The sequence below is a fragment of the Pongo abelii genome, chromosome 5 (assembly GCF_028885655.2).
Source record: "Pongo abelii isolate AG06213 chromosome 5, NHGRI_mPonAbe1-v2.0_pri, whole genome shotgun sequence".
Taxonomy (NCBI): Eukaryota; Metazoa; Chordata; class Mammalia; order Primates; family Hominidae; genus Pongo; species Pongo abelii.
The window spans coordinates 22,211,738-22,238,084 of record NC_071990.2 but is presented as its reverse complement, the minus strand read 5'-3'; the positions used below and the strand labels follow the sequence as shown (position 1 = coordinate 22,238,084).

The 26,347-nt window shown below is 40.5% G+C and overlaps 1 protein-coding gene across 17 annotated transcripts in view; it reads right to left on the bottom strand.

The window, feature by feature from the left end:
* The window catches only part of LOC134761654 (uncharacterized), a 985,940-nt gene that overhangs the window by 427,179 nt on the left and 532,414 nt on the right, over window positions 1-26,347 (bottom strand). For 16 of the 17 annotated variants that reach the window (XR_010140594.1, XR_010140596.1, XR_010140599.1 and 13 more), the window contains one exon: window positions 23,380-25,148. The exons of the other annotated variant lie outside the window; for it this stretch is intronic. The gene's annotated coding sequence lies outside the window, so the exon portion shown is untranslated. Of the gene's footprint in view, window positions 1-23,379; window positions 25,149-26,347 lie in introns of those variants that run through there. 17 annotated transcript variants of the gene reach the window in all.

Sequence of the window (26,347 nt, the reverse complement as noted above, 5' to 3'; positions counted from 1 at the left end):
GGGCTGAGACAATGGGGTTTTCTAGATATACAATCATGTCATCTGCAAACAGGGACAATTTGACTTCCTCTTTTCCTAATTGAATACTCCTTATTTCCTTCTCCTGCCTAATTGCCCTGGCCAGAACTTCCAACACTATGTTGAATAGGAGTGGTGAGAGAGGGCATCCCTGTCTTGTGCAAGTTTTCAAAGGGAATCCTTCCAGTTTTTGCCCATTCAGTATGATATTGGCTGTGGGTTTGTCATAGACAGCTCTTATTATTTTGAGATACGTCCCATCAATACCTAATTTATTGAGAGTTTTTAGCATGAAGCGTTGTTGAATTTTGTCAAAGGCCTTTTCTGCATCTATTGAGATAATCATGTAGTTTTTGTCTTTGGTTCTGTTTATATGCTGGATTACATGTACTGATTTCTGTATATTGAACCAGCCTTGCATCCCAGGGATGAAGCCCACTTGATCATGGTGGATAAGCTTTTTGATGTGCTGCTGGATTTGGTTTGCCAGTATTTTATTAAGGATTTTTGCATCAATGTTCCTCAAGGATATTGGTTTAAAATTCTCTTTTTTTGTTGTGTCTCTGCCCGGCTTTGGTATCAGGATGATGCTGGCCTCATAACATGAGTTAGGGAGGATTCCCTCTTTTTCTGTTGATGGAATAGTTTCAGAAGGAATGGTACCAGTTCCTCCTTGTACCTCTGGTAGAATTCGGCTGTGAATCCATCTGCTCCTGGACTTTTTTTGGTTGGTAAGCTATTGATTATTGCCACAATTTCAGCTCCTGTTATTGGTCTATTCAGAGATTCAACTTCTTCCTGGTTTAGTCTTGGGAGAGTGTATGTGTCGAGGAATTTATCCATTTCTTCTAGATTTTCTAGTTTATTTGCGTAGAGGTGTTTGTAGTATTCTCTGATGGTAGTTTGTATTTCTGTGGGATTGGTGGTGATATCCCCTTTATCATTTTTTATTGCATCTATTTGATTCTTCTCTCTTTTTTTCTTTATTAGTCTTGCTAGCGGTCTATCAATTTTGTTGATCTTTTCAAAAAACAAGCTCCTGGATTCATTAATTTGTTGAAGGGTTTTTTTGGTCTCTATTTCCTTCAGTTCTGCTCTGATTTTAGTTATTTCTTGCCTTCTGCTAGCTGTTGAATGTGTTTGTTCTTGCTTTTCTAGTTCTTTTAATTGTGATGTTAGGGTGTCAATTTTGGATCTTTCCTGCTTTCTCTTGTGGGCATTTAGTGCTATAAATTTCCCTCTATGCACTGCTTTGAATGTATCCCAGAGATTCTGGTATGTTGTGTCTTTGTTCTCATTGGTTTCAAAGAACATCTTTATTTCTGCCTTCATTTCGTTATGTACCCAGTAGTCATTCAGGAGCAGGTTGTTCAGTTTCCATGTAGTTGAGCGGTTTTGAGTGAGATTCTTAATCCTGAGTTCTAGTTTGATTGCACTGTGGTCTGAGAGACAGTTTGTTACAATTTCTGTTCTTTTACATTTGCTGAGGAGAGCTTTACTTCCAACTATGTGGTCAATTTTGGAATAGGTGTGGTGTGGTGCTGAAAAAAATGTATATTCTGTTGATTTGGGGTGGAGAGTTCTGTAGATGTCTATTAGGTCCGCTTGGTGCAGAGGTGAGTTCAATTCCTGGGTATCCTTGTTAACTTTCTGTCTCGTTGATCTGTCTAATGTTGACAGTGGGGTGTTAAAGTCTCCCATTATTAATCTGTGGGAGTCTAAGTCTCTTTGTAGGTCATTCAGGACTTGCTTTATGAATCTGGGTGCTCCTGTATTGGGTGCATATATATTTAGAATAGTTAGTTCTTCTTGTTGAATTGATCCATTTACCATTATGTAATGGCCTTCTTTGTCTATCTTTGTTGGTTTAAAGTCTGTTTTATCAGAGACTAGGATTGCAACCCCTGCCTTTTTTTGTTTTCCATTTGCTTGGTAGATCTTCCTCCATCCTTTTATTTTGAGCCTATATGTGTCTCTGCACGTGAGATGGGTTTCCTGCATACAGCACACTGATGGGTCTTGACTCTGTATCCAATTTGCCAGTCTGTGTCTTTTAATTGGAGCATTTAGTCCATTTATATTTAAAGTTAATATTGTTATGTGTGAATTTGATCCTGTCATTATGATGTTAGCTGGTTATTTTGCTCGTTAGTTGATGCAGTTTCTCCCTAGTCTCGATGGTCTTTACATTTTGGCATGATTTTGCAGCGGCTGGTACCGGTTGTGCCTTTCCATGTTTAGTGCTTCCTTCAGGAGCTCTTTTAGGGCAGGCCTGGTGGTGACAAAATCTCTCAGCATTTGCTTGTCTGTAAAGTATTTTATTTGTCCTTCACTTATGAAGCTTAGTTTGGCTGGATATGAAATTCTGGGTTGAAAATTCTTTTCTTTAAGAATGTTGAATATTGGCCCCCACTCTCTTCTGGCTTGTAGAGTTTCTGCCGAGAGATCTGCTGTTAGTCTGATGGGCTTCCCTTTGTGGGTAACCCGACCTTTCTCTCTGGCTGCCCTTAACATTTTTTCCTTCATTTCAACTTTGGTGAATCTGACAATTAAGTGTCTTGGAGTTGCTCTTCTCGAGGAGTATCTTTGTGGCGTTCTCTGTATTTCCTGAATCTGAATGTTGGCCTGCCTTGCTAGATTGGGGAAGCTCTCCTGGATAATATCCTTCAGAGTGTTTTCCATTCTCCCCGTCACTTTCAGGTACACCAATCAGACGCAGATTTGGTCTTTTCACATAGTTCCACATTTCTTGGAGGCTTTGTTCATTTCTTTTTATTCTTTTTTCTCTAAACTTCCCTTCTCGCTTCATTTCATTCATTTCATCTTCCATCGCTGGTACCCTTTCTTCCAGTTGGTCGCATCGGCTCCTGAGGCTTCTGCATTCTTCACATAGTTCTCGAGCCTTGGCTTTCAGCTCCCTCAGCTCCTTTAAGCACTTCTCTGTATTGGTTATTCTAGTTATACATTCGTCTAAAGTTTTTTCAAAGTTTTCAACTTCTTTGCCTTTGGTTTGAATTTCCTCCTGTAGCTCGTAGTAGTTTGATCGACTGAAGACTTCTTCTCTCAACTCGTCAAAATCATTCTCTGTCCAGCTTTGTTCCGTTGCTGGTGAGGGACTGCATTCCTTTGGAGGAGAAGAGGCGCTCTGCTTTTTAGAGTTTCCAGTTTTTCTGCTCTGTTTTTTCCCCATCTCTGTGGTTTTATCTACTTTTGGTCTTTGATGATGGTGTTGTACAGATGGGTTTTTGGTGTGAATGTCCTTTCTGTTTGTTAGTTTTCCTTCTAACAGACAGGACCCTCAGCTGCAGGTCTGTTGGAGTTTGCTGGAGGTCCACTCCAGACCCTGTTTGCCTGTGTATCAGCAGCGGTGTCTGCAGAACCGCGGATTTTCGTGATCTGTGAAAGCCGCTGTCTGATAGTTCCTCTGGAAGTTTTGTCTCAGAGGAGTACCCGGCCGTGTGAGGTGTCAGTCTGCCCCTACTGGGGGGTGCCTCCCAGTTAGGCTGCTCAGGAGTCAGGGGTCAGGGACCCACTTGAGGAGGCAGTCTGCCTGTTCTCAGATCTCCAGCTGTGTGCTGGGAGAACCACTGCTCTCCTCAAAGCTGTCAGACAGGGACATTTAAGTCTGCAGAGGTTACTGCTGTCTTTTTGTTTGTCTGTGCCCTGCCCCTAGAGGTGGAGCCTACAGAGGCAGGTAGGCCTCCTTGAACTGTGGTGGGCTCCACCCAGTTCGAGCTTCCTGGCTGCTTTGTTTACCTAAGCGAGCCTGGGCAATGGCGGGCGCCCCTCCTCCAGCCTCGCTGCCGCCTTGCAGTTTGATTTCAGACTGCTGTTCTAGCAATCAGCGAGACTCCGTGGGCATAGGACCCTCCAAGCCAGGTGTGGGATATAATCTCCTGGTGCGCCGTTTCCTAAGCCCGTCAGAAAAGCGCAGTATTTGGGTGGGAGTGGCCCGATTTTCCAGGTGTCGTCTGTCACCCCTTTCCTTGACCAGGAAAGGGAACTCCCTGACCCCTTGCACTTCCCGAGTGAGGCAATGCCTCACCCTGCTTCGGCTGGTGCATGGTGCGCTGCACCCACTGTCCTGCGCCCACTGTCTGGCACTCCCTAGTGAGATGAACCTGGTACCTCAGATGGAAATGCAGAAATCACCCGTCTTCTGCGTCGCTCACGCTGGGAGCTGTAGACCGGAGCTTTTCCTATTCGGCCATCTTGGCTCCTCCCCCAGTTTTTGCTAATTCTTAAACATCTTTTCTAACATTGTTTTTGTACCATTTCCTTTCTCCACTTCTAAGATTTTACTTACATATATATATTAGACCAATTCACTGTTTTTCATATACTTCTTCTTTTACAAATTTGTATCATTTTCCAGTCTTAGTATTTTTTTTTTACTTTCAGAGAAAAGGAATAGAAACAGACCTATAATCCCAGTCGTCTGTTAAGCTATGTCTAATTGGCTATTAAACCCATATATTCTGATCTTGATTTTAGTTTTTTAACATTTTTCAGTTGTTTGCTATTATCCTTCATGTTAGCACATAATTTCTTAAACATGTTAATCAGTCCACATCTGATAACTGCAATATCTGGATGACTTGTGGGATTACTTTTATTATTTTTTATTATTTCTCCTCATTTTTGTTCAATTTATTTAGTCCTCTGGTGTGCCTAATTATTTTTTATTACACGCAAGGCAATGTAAAAAAAAAAACTGGAGAGATAATTTGAGGCTCCAGATGATATTTTCTGAGATTTGGGTTTAATTTTGCTTCAGATATTCAATTAAGTTAAAGCAAATCACTTTCATTTCATCGGGTATTTTGCTGTTTGAATCTGGGTTGGAGTTGTTATAGATGCTCTTCTATTTTCTTTTCACTTCTCTTTCTATTGTGCAACTTTTTTGAGGCTCCAGACAAAAACCTGAGGCCTTTCCAGGTCCCTTTATATTGGAAGTCCCAGAAATTTAATTTTAATCTCCTCAGCCCTGTGAGTCTGCTAGAGTTCTGCACAGCTTGTCAGCCTCCCAGCTGCTATTTGCAAACGACCATGACCGTGTCGAAACAAAAGTGGAGTTATGATGTGTTACTGATCATGTTATAGATTCCTAAAGTAGGCAGAGTACAAAATTTTAGCTGAGAATAGGATAACATTTGTTACTATTTACCTAAAATAATTTCAGTTTACATCTGTGGTTCTAGAGTAATAATTAACAAGTGCTTACTTTTACTCTCAAAAGTATCCCAGTTTAAAATATAAATTCACCCTGGCCATAAATACTGTTTAAGCTGTACAGAAAAATGGATGAGGACATGCAGGAGTGAAGACATTTCAGGAAGAAAAAAGACCTATCAAAGACACATAGGAATGAAGCCATATGCTGTGCTCATATCTTGCAAGAAGTACAGCAGTAATGGAGATTAATATAAGAGCAATGAGTAGAATTAGGTCTGAAGACATAGCAAGGGATTGGAATGTTATATGATTTGGCTGTGTCCCCACCCCAATCTCATCTTGAATTGTAATTTGAATTGTAATCCCCACATGTCAGGGGAGGGACCTGGTGAGAGGTGATTGGATCATGGGGGCTGTTTCCCCCATGCTTTTCTTGTGATAGTGAGTGAGTTCTCTGTAAGACGTGCCTGCTGCCCCTTCCACCATGATTGTAAGTTTCCTGAGGCCTCCCCAGCCAAGCAAAACTGTGAGTCAGTTAAACCTCTTTTCTTTATACATGACTCAGTCTCAGGCAGTTCTTCATAGCAGTGTGAAAACGGACTAATACAGAGCATGAGAGACATTGAAGTAGGTTGTACTTCTGGAGGTAACAGGAAGTTATTGACAGGCAAAGGTATCACCAAAGTAGATTTTGGAGGTAATTATAGTAACTCATATGAGAGATGATGTTGCAATGAACAAAAGCATGGGGAATAAAAAATGAGATGAGAGAACAGATACAAGGATCATATAGGAAGTAAAATCAAATCACATCGAGTGACTGACTGAGGTACAGAGAAAAGATAACTTGTATGACATATACAGAGACAAGGATGACTCTACCCAGTCTGGCTTGAGAGATTATATGAATGAGAAGAGCCTAAGGGAAATTAGTTGGGGAGGCATTACAAAACAAAAAGAAAACAATCCTGTCCTTATTTCTGCAACAGGGGCAAACTGGCATGAAAGTTTCAGACCATCTATTATTATGGAGAAGTGAATACCCTCAACTTAGGGACATAGTTCTTTTTCTGGAAGGACACTGTATTCACTTGGGCTGCCATCATAAAATACCACAAACTGGGTGTCTTACACAACAATTTATATTTCAAAGTTCTGGAAGTAGGCAAGTCCAAGATCAATGTATAGCTGTCTGCTAGGTTCCTGGTTAGGGCTCTCTGCCTTCTTGCTGTGTCCTCCCATAGTGGTGGTGGGAGGGGGATAATCTCTTTTCTTCTCCTTATAAGGTCACAGTCCTATTGGATTAGGGCCTCACCCTTAAGAACTGATTGGATTTTAATTACCTCCTGAAGACCCTATCTCCAGATACAATCACATTGGGGGTTAGGGCTTCAATGTATGAATTTGGGGGTTGAGGGAGGATATGGTTCAGTCCACAGCAGACACACTGCCATCTTTTATTTTATGATCCTTTCCAAGTTGTTTCATGTTTGTGTTTGGTTAAGCCAGTGAGGAACGTTGATAATCCAAAAGATCCAGAAGAGAGAAATGGAACAAACCCTTTTTATTGCCTTCTGAAAAGGCAGCTGAAAAACACAGATGTTCATGCTTTAGTGGCTAAGAAGGTGAAAAAAAAAAAAAAACACAGCAAGAAAGAAAATTTAAAACCTAAGTCAATATAATCATACAAACAGCAGGGAATGGCATCATCTTCCAATGCCTGCTGTTACTGATGGAACACTTGCCTGTCAGAGGCGATATCTGAGCAATTGTCCTAGGCATTGGCCTATGAGTGGGCATTAGAACTGGCTGTGGCAACATACCTGCCTAACAACAGACCCACTGTGCAGAAAGGCCCCTGGATGCCTCACTGTTTCTCTTATTCATTTCATTCTACCCTATGAGATATTTATTTTTAAAATGCTTTTATCAAAGTATATTTTAAATATAAAATCTGCATGTTTTAATTATACAATTCAATATATTTTAGTTTATTTACAGAACTGTACAATCATCATCAATCAAATTATAGAACATTTCAATCACACTAAGTAGAAACCTTGTGCCATGTACAACCACTCCTCACTCCCTCTCCCAGCCCAAGTTAACCACTCATCTACTTTATGTGTCTGAAGATACTCACTTTCAAGATGACATTGAAAATGCAGAGCTTTCTCACATTTCATTTTCTTCCCTATGTATTTAGCCTTAAAATACCAAAATAAATGAATGATGGATTTGATTCCAGCCCCAGGGCCTTGAACACTGCAGTCTGTTTTTTTACCAATAGAGAGCCTTCATGTGGATGGTGACAAAGAAACCAATGGATTGAGCCATTGCTTTCCATTTTTATTCTACTAAGACTCAGATATAATGCTGCTGCCCAAACCGAGGAGGTGGACACCCTACGGGGCCCCGAATTGCAAAGCCAATCTGGCAGTTCTGTTTATAAAGACAAATGAGATACCAGTTTGTTAGACCCCTGTTTCAGTTCACCAAAATAAAAATCAGTGCACAGGAAGGAAAAGAGGGAAACCTGCCTAGGGGCTCTGCCTCCACACATGCATAACCTTTGCTCTTCCCTCCATTGTGTAAAATATGCCACATCTTCTAGTTTCACCACCATGAAACCATGTGCGTCTGTAAGTTCTTGACATTTCAGCTCATCTGGTTGACCATATTTCAGTACCTGGTTAACAGAGATTTTGGAAGGTGTTGGATCTTCTAAGCATTATCTAGTTTTTGATATTGTTATCACCAAATAAATACTTATTGAACACTATGCATTACATATCAGGAGATGAGAGAAGTAGCAGGCACAGGTCTCCACCATCCAAAGTTTAACAAACTAAGAAAAGATGATTTCATCAGCAAAGTTCGATAAGGACATTTGAAAAGGGAAGTAGAGTGAGAAAGTATACCAGTCTTGAGAGAGGAGCATGCATATTTCAAAAAAGAATACTCAATGTTAAAATTGCCATGATTGGTTTTTAATAATAATATTTAGTACATTTTGAAATTCTAAGACATTGAAAATGATGAGATTTTCATATTTATCAAACATGGACACAAGTTTTTCAAATTTATCACTAAATTTGTACTCATTAAATAAAGAACAGCACAAAATTCATCTTTTGAAAGAGTTACAAGCAGTAATGCTATGAGAGCCCAGAAGAGAGATTACTTCATATAACCCGGGAGGGCTTCATGGAGGAGGTGATGTCTGAGATAGACAACTGAAGTTTGTTTGAGTCAGATAGGCAGATAGAGAGCAGATGTGGAAGCATAGGGCCTGTTTAAGTAGCAGAAGGTGTACAGAATAGCTTAAATAAGATCATTCATATGAATAAAGCTGCTCAACCCTTTATTAGGCAGAATGACAGGGTAAGGTGATAAAGGACCCAGGTAAAGTTCATAGCAACTCTGAAACAGCACCAAAAATGAAAAATGGTCAAGGCTAGAGCCGGTTTGGAAGATAATGTGATTGAAGACATTGTAGTGCCAAAGTTGGCACAAGAGGCACACTGACCGCAAACCACACGGCCCTCGATTCCTTCTGCAGTGTTATTAAGAGAGGCTGTCCTGATATTGTGACAGGCCAGCCTCTCCCACACTCCACAAGCCTGGGTGTGAATCCAATTTCTCCACAAGCCTGCGCATTAAGGTTTGTCAGGATCACTCCCAGCCTCCATTCTCTTTCCCCAGAATAGGAGTTGCTGATGTGAAAGTCGACTGAAACTAGTTCAGATTCATGAACCTCAAGTCCACTTAAATGCCTCTTCTATTGTATGTATTCCTTAATGGACTATACACCCTTGTCACAAAATTATAATTAAGACAAAAAGCAGTTCTCTAGTGGACAGAACACAAGATTTAGTTTAACCAGAATGGGCTTGGAATACCAGTCCCTCCACTAACTAGCTTTCTTCTCTTTGAACTTAACTCTTCTCACCTGAAAAATAGAACTAATAACTTTCATGTTGTGAGGATTAAACTTTTTAAAAACATGCTTAAAATATCTGGACTGGTTCCAAAGTATAGCATTTATCCCCCCACCCGCTCTTTCTAGATTAAAGCTTGAGTCCGATACTGAAAGATGAAAACATCAGTCTAGTTGTGGGTGAAGAAATTTAGTGGCAAAAACCACCGGGATAGAATGTGGAAACATGGGCTAGAAGGTTCCTAAATGTTTGTGGAGTCAACTGTATTTATTACTGATTTGGGCACTTGGTTATATGCTATTTTATTTTGGGCACTTGGTTATATTCAATTTTATTTTCCATGTGTGTATTTTCCATGTGTATGTCTCATCATGCCCAAAAAGATTGAAAACTCTTCAAGGGCAGATACCACAAATCATTTGGGTTCTTTGGCTCTCAACACACTGCATGTGTAACATCACAGTCTAAAACGTGTTGTGTTCATTTGCCAGGGCTGCCGTAACAAAGTACCACAGGCTAGGTGGCTTAAACCAGTGGACCCTAACCTTTTTTGGCACCAGGGACCAGTTTTGTGGAAGACAATTTTTCCACAGACCATGGGGGTGGTGGAGGGGATGGTTTGGGGATAAAACTGTTCAGTCTCAGATTATCAGGCATTAGTTAGATTCTCGTAAGGAGCGCGCAACCTAGATCCCTCGTGTGCTCAGTTCATAGTAGGGTTTGTGCTCCTATGAGAATCTAATGCCACTGCTGATCTGACGGGAGGTGGAGCTCAGGCAGTAATGCTCACTCACCCACCACTCACCTCCTGCTGTGCAGCCCAGTCCTTAACATGCCACCGACTGGTATAGGTCCACAGCCCGGGGGTTGAGGTCTCCTGGCTTAAACAACAGAAACTTATTTTCCCACAGTTCTGATGGCTAGAAGTCCAAATTCAAGGTGTGGCAGGTGTGTTTCTTCTGAGGCCTCTCTCCTTAGCTTGTAGATGGCCATGTTCTCCCTGTCTTCTGTGTATTTCTGTATCCAAATTTCGTCTTCTTATAAGGATATCAGTCAGTTGGATTAGGATCCACCCAAATGACCTCCTTCTAACTTTGTTATCTCTTGAAGACCCTAGATCCAAATACAGTCACATTCTGAGGCCCTGGGGGTGAGGACTTCAACATATGAATTTTGGGAGACACAATTCAGCCCATTGCATGTGTTTACCATAGAATAGCTTTTTCTGGTTTGCAAAAAGCTGATATATACACCATATCATTTATCATTCAAAACAACCCGGAAATGCAATTGGGATAATCATCATTTCCATTTAACAGGTGAGAAAACTGAAGCTCATGGACTAGACAGTTAAACGAGGACTCAAACTCAGGACTTTTGAGTCTAAATATAGTAATCATTTCACCTTATCACATCACCTGTCTGAAATGAGAGGCTGACAGTAATTAGAAGCCTAAAAGAACACACCTATGACTTGTTAACGATGTATTCTGTACTACAGAGTGAACAGAAGTCAGGCTACCTTTACCTCTCATAAAGCAAATGGCAACACAGCAGACATATCATCAAATGGCTTTGCTTTTGACTAGAATTTGTGCATTCAGTATGAAACCTAATTATTTTATGCTGATCAGAAGCCTTGATTGGCAGAATTGTAGTCTTTGATATGAAAATAACATCCCATTAGTGAATTTGGTTTACTAAACCAAAAATTTTAATAAAATGCATGGCAGAAGAAAAATAATGAAAGGGTCCTTGATGGTAAAACTCCAGCAGGCAGGAAACCAGTGGCTTCAAGATCCTGTTCATCTCTAAGCCTCAGTGGCTCTTACATCTTTCCACTACTTCGGCACATAGCTCAATGCCAGACACATAGGAGCTGTTCAGTATGTTTTGGATTTAATTGAAGCTGATTCAGCTTCACCGCTCAGACACTACACATTATGGAGCACTCCTTAAAATACCATCAAAACTACCTATCTCCAGCCTCTTAACTCTAGAGGTCTCACAGCACTTTGCTCACAAATCCTTAAAACAGGAATGTGAAGTAGGAAGATGAAATGTAATATACTGTCCTCTTAATGGGTACTCATTACCAAATAAGGATATATTTTCACCCTCACTTGCTCTCACTTTCTCTTTGTCTGTCAAAACTTTAAACCTAAAGAACAATTCAATTTTATGGAGAGAGGTCAAGTGTTCTTATTCTCCCCAGTCCCACATTTTAAAGCTATCACTTCAAATGCCTGAGTAATTTCTATTAAACCGATCTCTTTAAATAAAAAGCACCATATAATAAAATACGACTCCTCTGGGACTAGAGATTCAGTTAAGGATTTTCTGTAAATTGACATGGGTGCTTTCTAACACGTACCTAAAGCAACAAAACCATAGTGGTTGCTGGGTAGAGTTTTGTATCAGAAATATAGACTGAATTAGACAGTTCTGGCTGACTGTTTCAGGAGTAAGATGAAATCGAAGTGGTGGAAAGATTCCTAAAATCAAGAGTGAGTTCCTTGAAGGCTGGATCAGGTCACAGTTGTATATGAGCTTAGAATATGTGATGAATAAACACGCAAGCCTGGCTGAGGTCAAAAAAAAAAAAAAACCAAAAACAACAGCGGGCATGTTCTTGTTTAAGAAAAATGCTAAGTCAGGAATGTTTATTTGCCAAAGAGCACCCAACTCTTCCCTGCATTTGGGTTCTAGTGACCTTAAGTTATCCCCCCAGTGACCCGAATTCCCTAGTGACCTTAAGTTAACCCCCCAGTAACCCGAATTCCCTAGTGACTTTAAGTTATCCCCCAGTAACCTGAATTCTCTAGATTTTCAGCATTCAGATCTTTATCTTTTCTTAGACCCCAGACTTGCCAAATGTATGCATCTGATTCAAACTAACACTGAACTAGGTCTTGAAAATCAACCCACTTCTTTGTTATAAATTTTTATTTTTTAAATGAGATATAAAGAAGGCAATTGGCCAGGCATGGTGGCTCACGCCTGTAATCCCAGCACTTTGGGAGGCTGAGGTGGGCAGATCACGAGGTCAGGAGTTTGAGACCATCCTGGCCAACATGGCGAAACCCTGTCTCTACTAAAAATACAAAAATTAGCCGGGTGTGGCAGCAGGCACCTGTAGTCCCAGCTACTTGGGAGGCTGAGGCAGGGGAACTGCTTGAACCTGGGAGGCGGAGGTTGCAGTGAGCCGATACTGTGCCACTGTACTCTGGCCTGGCGACAGAGCAAGACTCTGTCTCAAAAAAAAAAAAAAAAAAAAAAGCAATTACTAAATACGGAAACAAAGACTTCATTAGTGACAGGGTCAGGACTTCAAGGGGACTTCTACTTCTTAGTTAACATCCATTTCCCTCTGCCATTCCACTGTGGCCCACCAATCAGCTCATACTAAACTCATACAACAAAGGCCACATATTTACAATTTATTATGGACCTTAAAAATGAGTAAGTACTTTCGCCAAAGAATTGGGTCTAATTTCAGCAGATAACTTTAATAGTCTAGGAAGACAACAAATGAGATTTTCAATCCCTCTCCAGTCACGATGTTGGCTCATAATTGTACCTATGTGTTGTTTCCCTGCCGCCGTCAGGAATGCCAAGGGGCTGGTAGCGTGAATAAGGTGGTGTTTCAGTGACCTGTAACTCCTAACTCCACCATTGTCATTTAAACCATACTTTTATTTATGGCAGGATAATATTGTGAAATATTAGCTTGTACTCCTTGATCCTTGCCCCATTTATTCAGCTAAAGCATTTTTTGTTCATTGCTTTAGAGAAGGCATGCCCCAGCAGAAGGCTAAAAGAAAAAGATAAATGGAGTCAATTCTTGTTTTAAAAAGCGTAGTTCTCAAGAAAGAATGGAAAAAAGTAATAGGCAATAGTCTTGAGAGTATACTCAATAAGGAAAGCCAGGCCATTTTACTCCCTAACGAGACAGTTTCACTACACAGAGGAGCAGAGGGTGGAGGGGAAACAGACTTCTGAGAAATAGCTGGGTAGATTTGGGCATTTGGGATATCTAAAATGAAAGAGGAATGTATTTTTCTACATTTAAACCTGATCTTGCTTTTGAGCCTCTGATTCCTGGATCATAACTTCAGTTTAGGGATTGCTCCCTTTTCCCTTTTGCCTGTAGAGGAAAATAAATTATCTTCCCCTCACTCATCACCAGGTTCATGTCTGAGGCCCATAAAACAAAGGACAGAATCCACAAGAGAAAAGCAGAGAAACTTATTTCAGTTTTACATGGTACAGGAGACTTTATAAGGAAATGAAGACCCAAAGAAACCATGAAACCTGTATTTTTTATGCTAGGCTTGATGAAGAAATTGACAGTTGTGGAGAAACAGCATTTGAACAAAGGGGCATGATCTAACAAAAACAAACTGGGGGGAACTTAGCAAGACCTGTTTGTTCAGATTCTTCTCTGTGTCCCTGTGTCTTCAGACATAAGGATGTGCCTTTTCTCTTGGTCTAGAAATGGCACCTCCCCAGTGAGTGTCTTACGACCTGCTTCAGGGAAAGGTCAGAAAATCCTTCCTAGGCTTTATGACCTGTGTCACATGAGAAGCGTGAGGGGAAAGATAGAATGACCTTCCTGGAACCTCCCTTGCAAAGATTATGACAGTGAGAGAAATCTAACATGACTAACTCCATCTTGCTTCTAACATCACAGGCTGGCTGTCTTTGCTCATTTCTGGGTGTAGGCCAAGCTAATTATGGGAGGAATTTAGTTTATAGCTTAACTTTGAAGCAAGGATGATAATAGCACCTCCCTAAAACTGATCCCCTCCTTGCTTGAGGGCGGTTACCAAACCGCCTTTGTAAGACTAATGAAAGGCCACAAGATTAGGATTATGGAAGAGGCCTGAGTTCTGATAAAATGTAGGTTTAGTTTCTATCATCTCTTACTGCTCAGAAGTCATGGGGCCAAGAGGTCATATAACTTATAACTTTCCCAATTGCTCCTACAGATAATATCACCTATTTTAGAACCTAAGATTGGTCTTTTGAGATGTTTTTCACACTGACCCAACCCAGACTCGCGACTCATGACTCAACGGGTCCCGTGGCCTCCCACCCAGAGGTGACTCGGCACACAAAGACCATTTTCCACACCCCTATGATTGTATCCCCAACCAATCAGCAGCTCTTACCCCCTAATCCACTGCTCACCGAACTATCCATGAAAAACCCTGACCTCTGAGCCTTCAGGGAGACTAATTTGTAATAACTGTAATTCTTCCATGTGGCCAGCCTCCTGTTAAACTCTTTCTTAACTGCAATACCGTGGTCTCAGTGAACTGGTTTTGTCTGTGCAGAAGGCAGGAAAAACCCACTGGGCAATTACATTCCTGCTTCTGTTTTCTCAAATTCCTTCAGCTTAAAAAATGATGGGGTAGCATATCCTGAATGTCATAACACCTAAGTTGTAGGGGATGATATAGAGCTAAGGTATCAAGGATGTGGGGCCATGCAGGAGTTTGGTCTTCAGTGCACCAGTGTAGCCACACTAGCATCTTTCTACACTGGCATGCATCCACACTAGCTGAGACTGGGATGCCTTCTTTTACATTCAGTCCTCTGTGCATTCTTTTCTACTATACAGCCTTTTAAGTTATGACTCATTCTCAAGCATTTTCAGGCCACATGGGGAGAACCATCCATTTATTCTTCATTTTGTGGCTCCATGGAATACTCTGGGGGACTCTGTGAGACTCCATTTACCTACTCTATCACACCTGTGACGTTGTAATAGAAGAAGACATATATATTTGGTCTTCGTTCCCAGTTCCTGGTGCAAGAGCTTCTAAAACCCTTGTAACTGTCTGAGTAATAGGAGGAAGAGAAATATCTTTTGATATTCATAATAAGCCCCTTTCAATCACATCTGTGTTTGCTAATGGGGTGACTCTCGGTGGGCCCTGTATTGTTTCAAGATGAAGGCTGGTAGCAAAGGAACCAACCCTGTGATCGGAGGGTTGGAACTCAGCCTCACCTTCCCACCCCTTCACCTCCAGAGAGGGAAGAGAGGCTGGAGATTGAGTCAACCACCAACGGCCAGTGATTTAATCGGTCATACCTACTTAATGGGGCCTCCATAAAAACCCCAAATGATGCGGTTCCAAGAGCTTCTGGGTTGGTGAACACATCCAGGTGTGGAGAGGGTGGCATGTCCTAAGAAGGCATGGAAACTCCGAGCCTTCAGAGGCACAAAAGCAACATTAGGTTTAAACATGGAAAAAAGAAGTTACACATCTGGCTCACCTGAGTCGATGTATTGAAAAGTCATACCTTTTAGATATTTCACACTTTTTAAAAGAAATTACTTCTGTTTTTCACATTTGCCTTGTGTAAAACTATTATAGTCATCATGTTGTACTTGAAGTTAAAACCCTCAGGCTATATAATTATAAAGTTAATAAGTATTAAATGGAAACAAGTAAAACCAATTCATACTGTTTTATTCACTAAAACAGTCTTGTGATAGCAAAATATAGGGTTTTGGAGTTTTTTTTGTGGGGGGGGAGTCAAACTGTTTTTTACATTCATAACATTCCTTTGGTATAAATATATCTGAGGACCTATTTTTTCTCGGTCTATAGAGACCATTCCTTGTCTTTCTTTATTAAGTTACAGCTTGTCATGGCATGCTTTTTTCTTGTTAAAATATTTATTTTTGTTCTAAAGTTGTTGAGGATAGTAGGATATTTATGCTTTAAAATACTAGGGTGTACTTGAAATGACATAAAAATGCCTAGATTCAAGCTCCAAGCTTCAACAATTAGGTAATTTTATTAGTATTAGGCAAAAATGAACAACACTTATGTCTACCTTGGGTCAGCTCTATGTTAAAACAAAAATGCTACCATATTAGCTTGGATATATAGCTCTCCCCAAAAGGATGGCAATTAGGATAATGTGCTAAGTATATTAAAGCAACCCACCCGCCATGAACAAACACAAAAGGTCCAGCATATGAACTATAGTCCCCTGTCAAGGTGTTATAGGGTTACACAACTAGAAAATGCCACTATCCTTTTTCTACGTTCAACAAGGCCATAAACATATAGATGATTCTATTACTGTTGCTACAAATGGCAAATGTCATCAATAAACAAGCAATAAAAAGCAAAGGACTGCCTAACTAGATGGAGAAATTACAGCCATCACCCATGCAAGAGTAATGAAGGAAGAGGAAGCTGATTCTTGGGTTTTGTCTTTGATATGTTTTAACTTTATTTTTACACTTTTATCAGCTGAGGTTTTAAAAACCTATTACTTGAGACTTTAAAAGCCCAATATGTAAGTATTGCCAAGACAGTTGAAAAAGAATGTAAAAACTGACCAGGAGTCATTTTTCTCATTTTTAAAAGAAGTAATTAGATGATTGAATCTTGGAGATCTTTTTCTAGATTTTTTTTTTTTTTTTTGAGACAGTCTTGCTCTGTCACCCAGACTGGAATGCAGTGGTGGCACAATCTCAGCTCACTGCAACCTCCACCTCTTTGGTTCAAGCTATTCTCCTGCCTCAGCCTCCTGAGTAGCTAGGATTACAGGTGTGCACCACCACGCCCAGCTAATTTTTGTATTTTTTTAGTAGAGATGAGGTTTCACTACATTGGCCAAGCTGGTCTTGAACTCCTGACCTCAGGTGATCCACCCACTTTGGCCTCCCAAAATGCTGGGATCACAGGCGTGAGTCACCAGTCACAAAATATCTCAAATTTTGTGATTATTACATCCCTTGCCTACTGTTACCATCCCATATCTTTCTTCCATCACACTCCGTGGTAAAGAAGAGTTTCTGACCCAAATATGGATAAAATACACTGTGGAAGACTCTTCCTTTTCTACCTAAGAAGCTGAGTGGATGCTGAAATACACACAGTACATAAAAGAGATGCTCTTTTCAACCATTGTGTGTGGCATAATGAATAACTTCGAAGTCAGTTCTTCTTAATTTAGGAAAATACCTCTGGAGACTTCTTTTTTATTTATTTATTTATTATTATTACACTTTAGGTTTTAGGGTACCTATGTGCAATGTGCAGGTTAGTTACATATGTATACATGTGCCATGCTGGTGCGCTGCACCCACTAACTCGTCATCTAGCATTAGGTATAACTCCCAATGCTATCCCTCCCCCCTCCCCCACCCCACAACAGTCCCCAGAGTGTGATGTTCCCCTTCCTGTGTCCATGTGTTCTCACTGTTCAAATCCCATCTATGAGTGAGAATATGCGGTGTTTGGTTTTTTGTTCTTGCGATAGTTTACTGAGAATGGTGATTTCCAATTTCATCCGTGTCCCTACAAAGGACATGAACTCATCATTTTTTATGGCTGCATAGTATTCCATGGTGTATATGTGCCACACTTTCTTAATCCAGTCTATCATTGTTGGATATTTGGGTTGGTTCCAAGTCTTTGCTATTGTGAATAATGCTGCAATAAACATACGTGTGCATGTGTCTTTATAGCAGCATGTTTTATAATTCTTTGGGTATATACCCAGTAATGGGATGGCTGGGTCAAATGGAATTTCTAGTTCTAGATCCCTGAGGAATTGCCACACTGACTTCCACAAGGGTTGAACTAGTTTACAGTCCCACCAACAGTGTAAAAGTGTTCCTATTTCTCCACATCCTCTCCAGCACCTGTTGTTTCCTGACTTTTTAATGATTGCCATTCTAACTGGTGTGAGATGGTACCTCATTGTGGTTTTGATTTGCATTTCTCTGATGGCCAGTGATGGTGAGCATTTTTTCATGTGTCTTTTGGCTGCATAAATGTCTTCTTTTGAGAAGTGTCTGTTCATATCCTTCACCCACTTTTTGATGGGGTTGTTTTTTTCTTGTAAATTTGAGTTCATTGTAGATTCTGGATATTAGCCCTTTGTCAGATGAGTAGGTTGTGAAAATTTTCTCCCATTTTGTAGGTTGCCTGTTCACAGTTTCTTTCACTGTGCAGAAGCTCTTGAGTTTAATTAGATCCCATTTGTCAATTTTGGCTTTTGTTGCCATTGCTTTTGGTGTTTGAGACATGAAGTCCTTGCCCATGCCTATGTCCTGAATGGTAATGCCTAGGTTTTCTTCTAGGGTTTTTATGGTTTTAGGTCTAACGTTTAAGTCTTTAATCCATCTTGAATTGATTTTTGTATAAGGTGTAAGGAAGGGATCCAGTTTCAGCTTTCTCCATATGGCTAGCCAGTTTTCCCAGCACCATTTATTAAATAGGGAATCCTTTCCCCATTGCTTGTTTTTCTCAGGTTTGTCAAAGTTCAGATAGTTGTAGATATGTGGCATTATTTCTGAGGGCTCTGTTCTGTTTCATTGATCTATATCTCTGTTTTGGTACCAGTACCATGCTGTTTTGGTTACTGTAGCCTTGTAGTATAGTTTGAAGTCAGATAGCGTGATGCCTCCAGCTTTGTTCTTTTGGCTTAGGATTGACTTGGTGATGCGGGCTCTTTTTTGGTTCCATATGAACTTTAAAGTAGTTTTTTCCAATTCTGTGAAGAAAGTCATTGGTAGCTTGATGGGGATGGCATTGAATCTATAAATTACCTTGGGCAGCATGGCCATTTTCACGATATTGATTCTTCCTACCCATGAGCATGGAATGTTCTTCCATTTGTTTGTATCCTCTTTTATTTCATTGAGCAGTGGTTTGTAGTTCTCCTTGAAGAGGTCCTTCACATCCCTTGTAAGTTGGATTCCTAAGTATTTTATACTCTTTGAAGCAATTGTGAATGGGAGTTCACTCATGATTTGGCTCTCTGTTTGTCTGTTGTTGGTGTATAAGAATGCTTGTGATTTTTGTACATTGATTTTGTATCCTGAGACTTTGCTGAAGTTGCTTATCAGCTTAAGGAGATTTTGGGGTGAGACAATGGGGTTTTCTAGATATACAATCATGTCATCTGCAAACAGGGACAATTTGACTTCCTCTTTTCCTAATTGAATACCCTTTATTTCCTTCTCCTGCCTAATTGCCCTGGCCAGAACTTCCAACACTATGTTGAATAGGAGTGGTGAGAGAGGGCATCCCTGTCTTGTGCCAGTTTTCAAAGGGAATGCTTCCAGTTTTTGCCCATTCAGTATGATATTGGCTGTGGGTTTGTCATAAATAGCTCTTATTATTTTGAGATACGTCCCATCAATACCTAATTTATTGAGAGTTTTTAGAATGAAGGGTTGTTGAATTTTGTCAAAGGCCTTTTCTGCATCTATTGAGATAATCATGTGGTTTTTGTCTTTGGTTCTGTTTATATGCTGGATTACATTTATTGATTTGTGTGTATTGAACCAGCCTTGCATCCCAGGGATGAAGCCCACTTGATCATGGTGGATAAGCTTTTTGATGTGCTGCTGGATTCAGTTTGCCAGTATTTTATTGAGGATTTTTGCATCAATGTTCATCAAGGATATTGGTCTGAAATTCTCTTTTTTGGTTGTGTCTCTACTCAGCTTTGGTATCAGGATGATGCTGGCCTCATAAAATGAGTTAGGGAGGATTCCCTCTTTTTCTATTGATTGGAATAGTTTCAGAAGGAATGGTACCAGTTCCTCCTTGTACCTCTGGTAGAATTCGGCTGTGAATCCATCTGGTCCTGGACTTTTTTTGGTTGGTAAGCTATTGATTATTGCCACAATTTCAGCTCCTGTTATTGGTCTATTCAGAGATTCAACGTCTTCCTGGTTTAGTCTTGGGAGAGTGTATGTGTCGAGGAATTTATCCATTTCTTCTAGATTTTCTAGTTTATTTGCGTAGAGGTGTTTGTAGTATTCTCTGATGGTAGTTTGTATTTCTGTGGGATTGGTGGTGATGTCCCCTTTATCATTTTTTATTGCATCTATTTGATTCTTCTCTCTTTTTTTCTTTATAAATCTTGCTAGTGGTCTATCAATTTTGTTGATCCTTTCAAAAAACCAGCTCCTGGATTCATTAATTTGTTGAAGGGTTTTTTGTGTCTCTATTTCCTTCAGTTCTGCTCTGATTTTAGTTATTTCTTGCATTCTGCTAGCTTTTGAATGTGTTTGCTCTTGCTTTTCTAGTTCTTTTAATTGTGATGTTAGGGTGTCAATTTTGGATCTTTCCTGCTTTCTCTTGTGGGCATTCAGTGCTATAAATTTCCCTCTACACACTGCTTTGAATGCATCCCAGAGATTCTAGTATGTTGTGTCTTGTTTCTCATTGGTTTCAAAGAACATCTTTATTTCTGCCTTCATTTCATTATGTACTCAGTAGTCATTCAGGAGCAGGTTGTTCAGTTTCCATGTAGTTGAGCAGTTTTGAGTGAGATTCTTAATCCTGAGTTCTAGCTTGATTGCACTGTGATCTGAGAGATAGTTTGTTATAATTTCTGTTCTTTTACATTTACTGAGGAGAGCTTTACTTCCAAGTATGTGGTCAATTTTGGAATAGGTGTGGTGTGGTGCTGAAAAAAATGTATATTCTGTTGATTTGGGGTGGAGAGTTCTGTAGATGTCTATTAAGTCTGCTTGGTGTAGAGCTGAGTTCAAATCCTGGGTATCCTTGTTAACTTTCTGTCTCGTGGATCTGTCTAATGTTGACAGTGGGGTGTTAAAGTCTCCCATTATTATTGTGTGGGAGTCTAAGTCTCTTTGTAGGTCACTCAGGACTTGCTTTATGAATTTGGGTGCTCCTGTATTGGATGCATATATATTTAGGATAGTTAGTTCTTCTTGTTGAATTGATCCCTTTACCATTATGTAATGGCCTTCTTTGTCTCTTTTGATCTTTGTTGGTTTAAAGTCTGTTTTATCCAAGACTAGGATTGCAACCCCTGCCTTTTTCTGTTTTCCATTTGCTTGGTAGATCTTCCTGCATCCTTTTATTTTGAGCCTATGTGTGTCTCTGCACGTGAGATGGGTTTCCTGCATACAGCACACTGATGGGTCTTGAGTCTTTATCCAATTTGCCAATCTGTGTCTTTTAATTAGAGCATTTAGTCCATTTACATTTACAGTTAATATTGTTATGTGTGAATTTGATCCTGTCATTATGATGTTAGCTGGTTATTTTGCTCGTTAGTTGATGCAGTCGCTTCCTAGTCTCGATGGTCTTTACATTTTGGCATGATTTTGCAGCGGCTGGTACCGGTTGTGCCTTTCCACATTTAGCACTTCCTTCAGGAGCTCTTTTAGGGCAGGCATGGTGGTGACAAAATTTCTCAGCATTTGCTTGTCTGTAAAGTATTTTATTTGTCCTTCACTTATGAAGCTTAGTTTGGCTGGATATGAAATTCTGGGTTGAAAATTCTTTTCTTTAAGAATGTTGAATATTGGCCCCCACTCTCTTCTGGCTTGTAGAGTTTCTGCTGAGAGATCCACTGTTAATCTGATGGGCTTCCTCTTGAGGGTAACCTGACCTTTCCCTCTGGCTGCCCTTAACATTTTTTCCTTCATTTCAACTTTGGTGAATCTGACAATTATGTGTCTTGGAGTTGCTCTTCTCCAGGCACATCTTTGTGGCGTTCTCTGTATTTCCTGAATCTGAATGTTGGCCTGCCTTGCTAGATTGGGGAAGTTGTCCTGGATAATATCCTGCAGAGTGTTTTCCAACTTGGTTCCATTCTCCCTGTCACTTTCAGGTATACCAATCACGTAGATTTGGTCTTTTCACATAGTCCCACATTTCTTGGAGGCTTTGCTCGTTTCTTTTTATTCTTTTTTCTCTAAACTTCCCTTCTCGCTTCATTTCATTCATTTCATCTTCCATTGCTGATACGCTTTCTTCCATTTGATCGCATCGGCTCCTGAGGCTTCTGCATTCTTCACGTAGTTCTCGAGCCTTGGTTTTCACCTCCATCAGCTCCTTTAAGCACTTCTCTGTATTGGTTATTCTAGTTATACATTCTTCTAAATCTTTTTCAAAGTTTTCAACTTCTTTGCCTTTGGTTTGAATATCCTCCCGTAGCTCGGAGTAATTTGATCGTCTGAAGCCTTCTTCTATCAGCTTGTCAAAGTCATTCTCCGTCCAGCTTTGTTCCGTTGCTGGTGAGGAACTGCGTTCCTTTGGAGGAGGACAGGTGCTCTGCTTTTTAGAGTTTCCAGTTTTTCTGCTCTGTTTTTTCCCCATCTTTGTGGTTTTATCTACTTTTGGTCTTTGATGACAGTGATGTACAGATGGGTTTTTGGTGTGGATGTCCTTTCTGTTTGTTAGTTTTCCTTCTAACAGACAGGACCCTCAGCTGCAGGTCTGTTGGAGTACCTGGCTGGCCGTGTGAGGTGTCAGTCTGCCCCTGCTGGGGGGTGCCTCCCAGTTAGGCTTTTCGGGGATCAGGGGTCAGGGACCCACTTGAGGAGGCAGTCTGCCTGCTCTCAGATCTCCAGCTGCGTGCTGGGAGAACCACTGCTCTCTTCAAAGCTGTCAGACAGGGACATTTAAGTCTGCAGAGGTTACTGCTGTGTTTGTCTGTGCCCTGCCCACAGAGGTGGAGCCTACAGAGGCAGGCAGGCCTCCTTGAGCTGTGGTGGGCTCCACCCAGTTCAAGCTTCCCGGCTGCTTTGTTTACCTAAGGGAGCCTGGACGATGGCGGGCGCCCCTCCCCCAGCCTCGCTGCCGCCTTGCAGTTTGATCTCAGACTGCTGTGCTAGCAATCAGCAAGACTCCGTGGGCGTAGGACCCTCTGAGCCAGGTGTGGGATATAATCTCCTGGTGCGCCGTTTTTTAAGCCCGTCAGAAAAGCGCAGTATTTGGGTGGGAGTGACCAGATTTTCCAGGTGCTGTCTGTCACCCCTTTCTTTGACTAGGAAAGGGAACTCCCTGACCCCTTGCACTTCCCGAGTGAGGCAATGCCTCGCCCTTCTTCGGCTCATGCATGGTGCGCGCACACACTGACCTGAGCCCACTGTCTGGCACTCCCTAGTGAGCTGAACCCGGTACCTCAGATGGAAATGCAGAAATCACCTGTCTTCTGCGTCGCTCACGCTAGGGGCTGTAGACCGGAGCTGTTCCTATTCGGCCATCTTGGCTCCTCCCCCCAACTCTGGAGACTTCTAAGGTAGAACACGATTTTAACTATCTGAGGAGGCATGAGTTTAGCAGAAGACAGAAGGAAATTCCAGGGCATGAAATTGTGCATTCAGCAGCATAAGAAACAGAATCAGAGGCAGACAGACAGAATACACAGTGGCATTCAAAAACAGGTCAGAAGGATCAACTAGTCTGCAACTATCATGTAAAGATGAGAAAACAAAACAAATCCAAGAAGTTTATTGCTGACACTAGAAACACACATTCCTCTAAGAGCAGCAAACTTTCTGTAGAGGGTCAGTCAGTAAATATCTCAGATGTGGTGAGCCTAGTGATCTCTGTCACAACTACTCAACTCTGCCATTGTAACCCCAAAGCAACCATAAACAACATGTAATGAATGGCTGTTGCTGTGTTTCTATAAGATTATTTGCAAAGTCAGTCTGAGGACCAGATTCCGCCCACTGGCCATACTACACCAACCCCTGAACTACAGAATATTATTCTATGTCCCTGTTCAGTGTTTCACTCATCACAAATTAGGGAAAGCAAACTATTCTCCCAGTATAAGTAAAGTGGCTTTTAGTGCTTCTCCAGAATGGTTTGAGATAGCCCTTTAAAAAAGTAGGTATATATTTTCAGACAGTCATCTTTGCCACTTACATGCAGAGACTGCCTGGAAACAAAGATAATGTAAATAAAACACGAACCAGTCCCAAGATTTTCCCATTTCTGACTGCTGAGCCGTACCACAGACTTCTCAGTTATGTGCTTCATGTACTTTTAGTCAGGTCTCTGTCACTTATAACCAAGAATCCTAAACAATCAGCTAATCGAATTTCCACTTACCTGAGAATTACTACTTAGATTATTTTACCAGTTAAATTATTTACCATAATTTCTATGTTTTATTTTTACTATCTTTAATGCCAATCCTTCACAAATTTGTTACATACTTCTCTGTGGGCTTAAGCACAGATTAACATTTTAAAGTCATTTAAAGAATAATCAGCATTATAAATATGTAATAGAATGATATTTTACATTTGTATAGAAACTTGAAGTGTAAAATATTCCCTTTTTTTTTTTTTTTTTTTTTTTTTTTGAGACAGAGTCTCACTCTGTTTCCCAGGCTGGAGTGCAGTAGTGTGATCATGGCTCACTGTAGCCTCGACCTCCCAGGCTCAGGTGATCCTCCTGTCTCAGCTTCCTGAGTAGCTGGGACCACAGGCATATGCCACCACGCCTAGCTAATGTTTTTTTCTTTTGTAGTGACAAGGTCTATGTTGCCCAGCCTGGTCTTGAATTCCTGGGCTCAAGCAATCCACCCACCTTGGCCTCCCAAAGTGTTGAAATTACATGCATGAGCCACTGCCCAAAAATGTAATCAGCCCTAAAATAGTCTTTAATTATAAAATTATTTCTTACTACTACAGCATTTTGAGATAGCCAGGGAGTTAGCCAGGAAGTTATTACTGTTCCTATTTTATAAAGAGAGATCACTTAATTCTAGAACTCCCTCAAGGCCCCCCATAGCTAATAAATAAGACTAGAACTTGAGTCTTACGAATCTGAGTCTACTGCTGTCTTACCTATACTTCCCTTTTCTGTGTGGACAACATAGTATTCTTCTGTGTCTTTTTTTTTTTTTTGGTCATTTCCTTTTTATCTGTCAGGCAGCCAGCTCTGACTTACTCTCTGTTTCTGTCATCTCTCCCCCACATACCAACTTATTCACCATGATGATTATATCAATAATACAGTTTCTTAGATGAGGGGCTCTGGAAAATTAGACAGTGAAGCATGTTGCAGATTGCATGTTAAAAAGGTCTAATTCACACTGAACGACAACTTGAGACAATATGAGATAGTTTTCAGACAACAGCTTTGTGGCAGGTAGGCGACTCCTTTCTCTGCATACTCTTCTTGGCTGAGGTTGTGTTGCACTGGCTGAGGTTGCTGAAACAGTGGCCCATGGATGGAGATGTAGAATCTGCAGGAATATTATTGCACCATGAGTAAGTGAGGATACCCATAAGACTTCCTTAAATACAAAGGATGATATACTTTGAGCTCTGAATTTTAGAAAACCTAAGCAAAGATCTACACAGGAATGCAGCTATGACACTGGGATTTATTTTTCCCTTGGAAAATGAGGGATCAGTCTTCCAAACTAGCATTATAGAAAGATCTTGGCACACTTACCATTATCCCTTCCAGTTCTACAATTCAATGAATCGCTCCCAACTCTTCAGTGTTGGGACAATTCAGCCTCTGTTTTCATATTCATTCCTCTTCTTTGGTTGTTGGAAGAAGACTGAATTTTTTACTTTCATGAAAACAATTTAATTTTAGAATTCCTAGGTCTGAAGAGTTTAGTTATCTGGGTCGCAAGTGTTTAACTATTTGGCAAAGTGCTTTTTATTTCTCTGTTGGATAAAAAATATATATAATTTAAATTTACCTCTCAATTTAATTTGATTAGACCTGAGGAATCAGTTTTTTTGCAAATGAGTCCAGAACACTCCTGTTCCAGAATTCCAGGATATTGAGTAGATAGATGCTAGGTGTATTTTTTCTTTTCTTTTTTTTTAATATATATATATATTTATTATACTTTAAGTTCTAGGGTACATGTGCACAACATGCAGGTTTGTTACATATGTATACATGTGCCATGTTGGTGTGCTGCACCCATTAACTTGTCATTTACATTAGGTATATCTCCTAATGCTATCCCTCCCCCATCCCCCGATCCCTGCTAGGTGTATTTTTTCATGCGGTCCTTCAGTGATCATTGTCAGTGTCATCATTGTCATCATCATAGTTAAACTGAGTGCTTACTCTGCTCCGGGTATTTATTAAGCAATTGATATATTGAGATATTACTACTCTCTAATTTTCAGACCCCATTTGATTGTCAAAATAAGTGTCCAGTTCAGAAACACACATTGCAATTAGTTATCATGTCTCTCTAGATGCCTTCATTAGTTCATTAGTCTTTCCCTGGCTTTCAAAACTCTAAGACTTTTGAAAATTACCATCCGGTTATTCGGTAGAACATGCCTCAATTTGGCTTTATTGTGCTTTCTCATGATGAGATTCAGGTGATGCATCTGACAGGAATATCACAGATGTTTCTCATTGCATTCTATCAGGTGGGTGACAAATAATTTTGATTTATGCTATCAC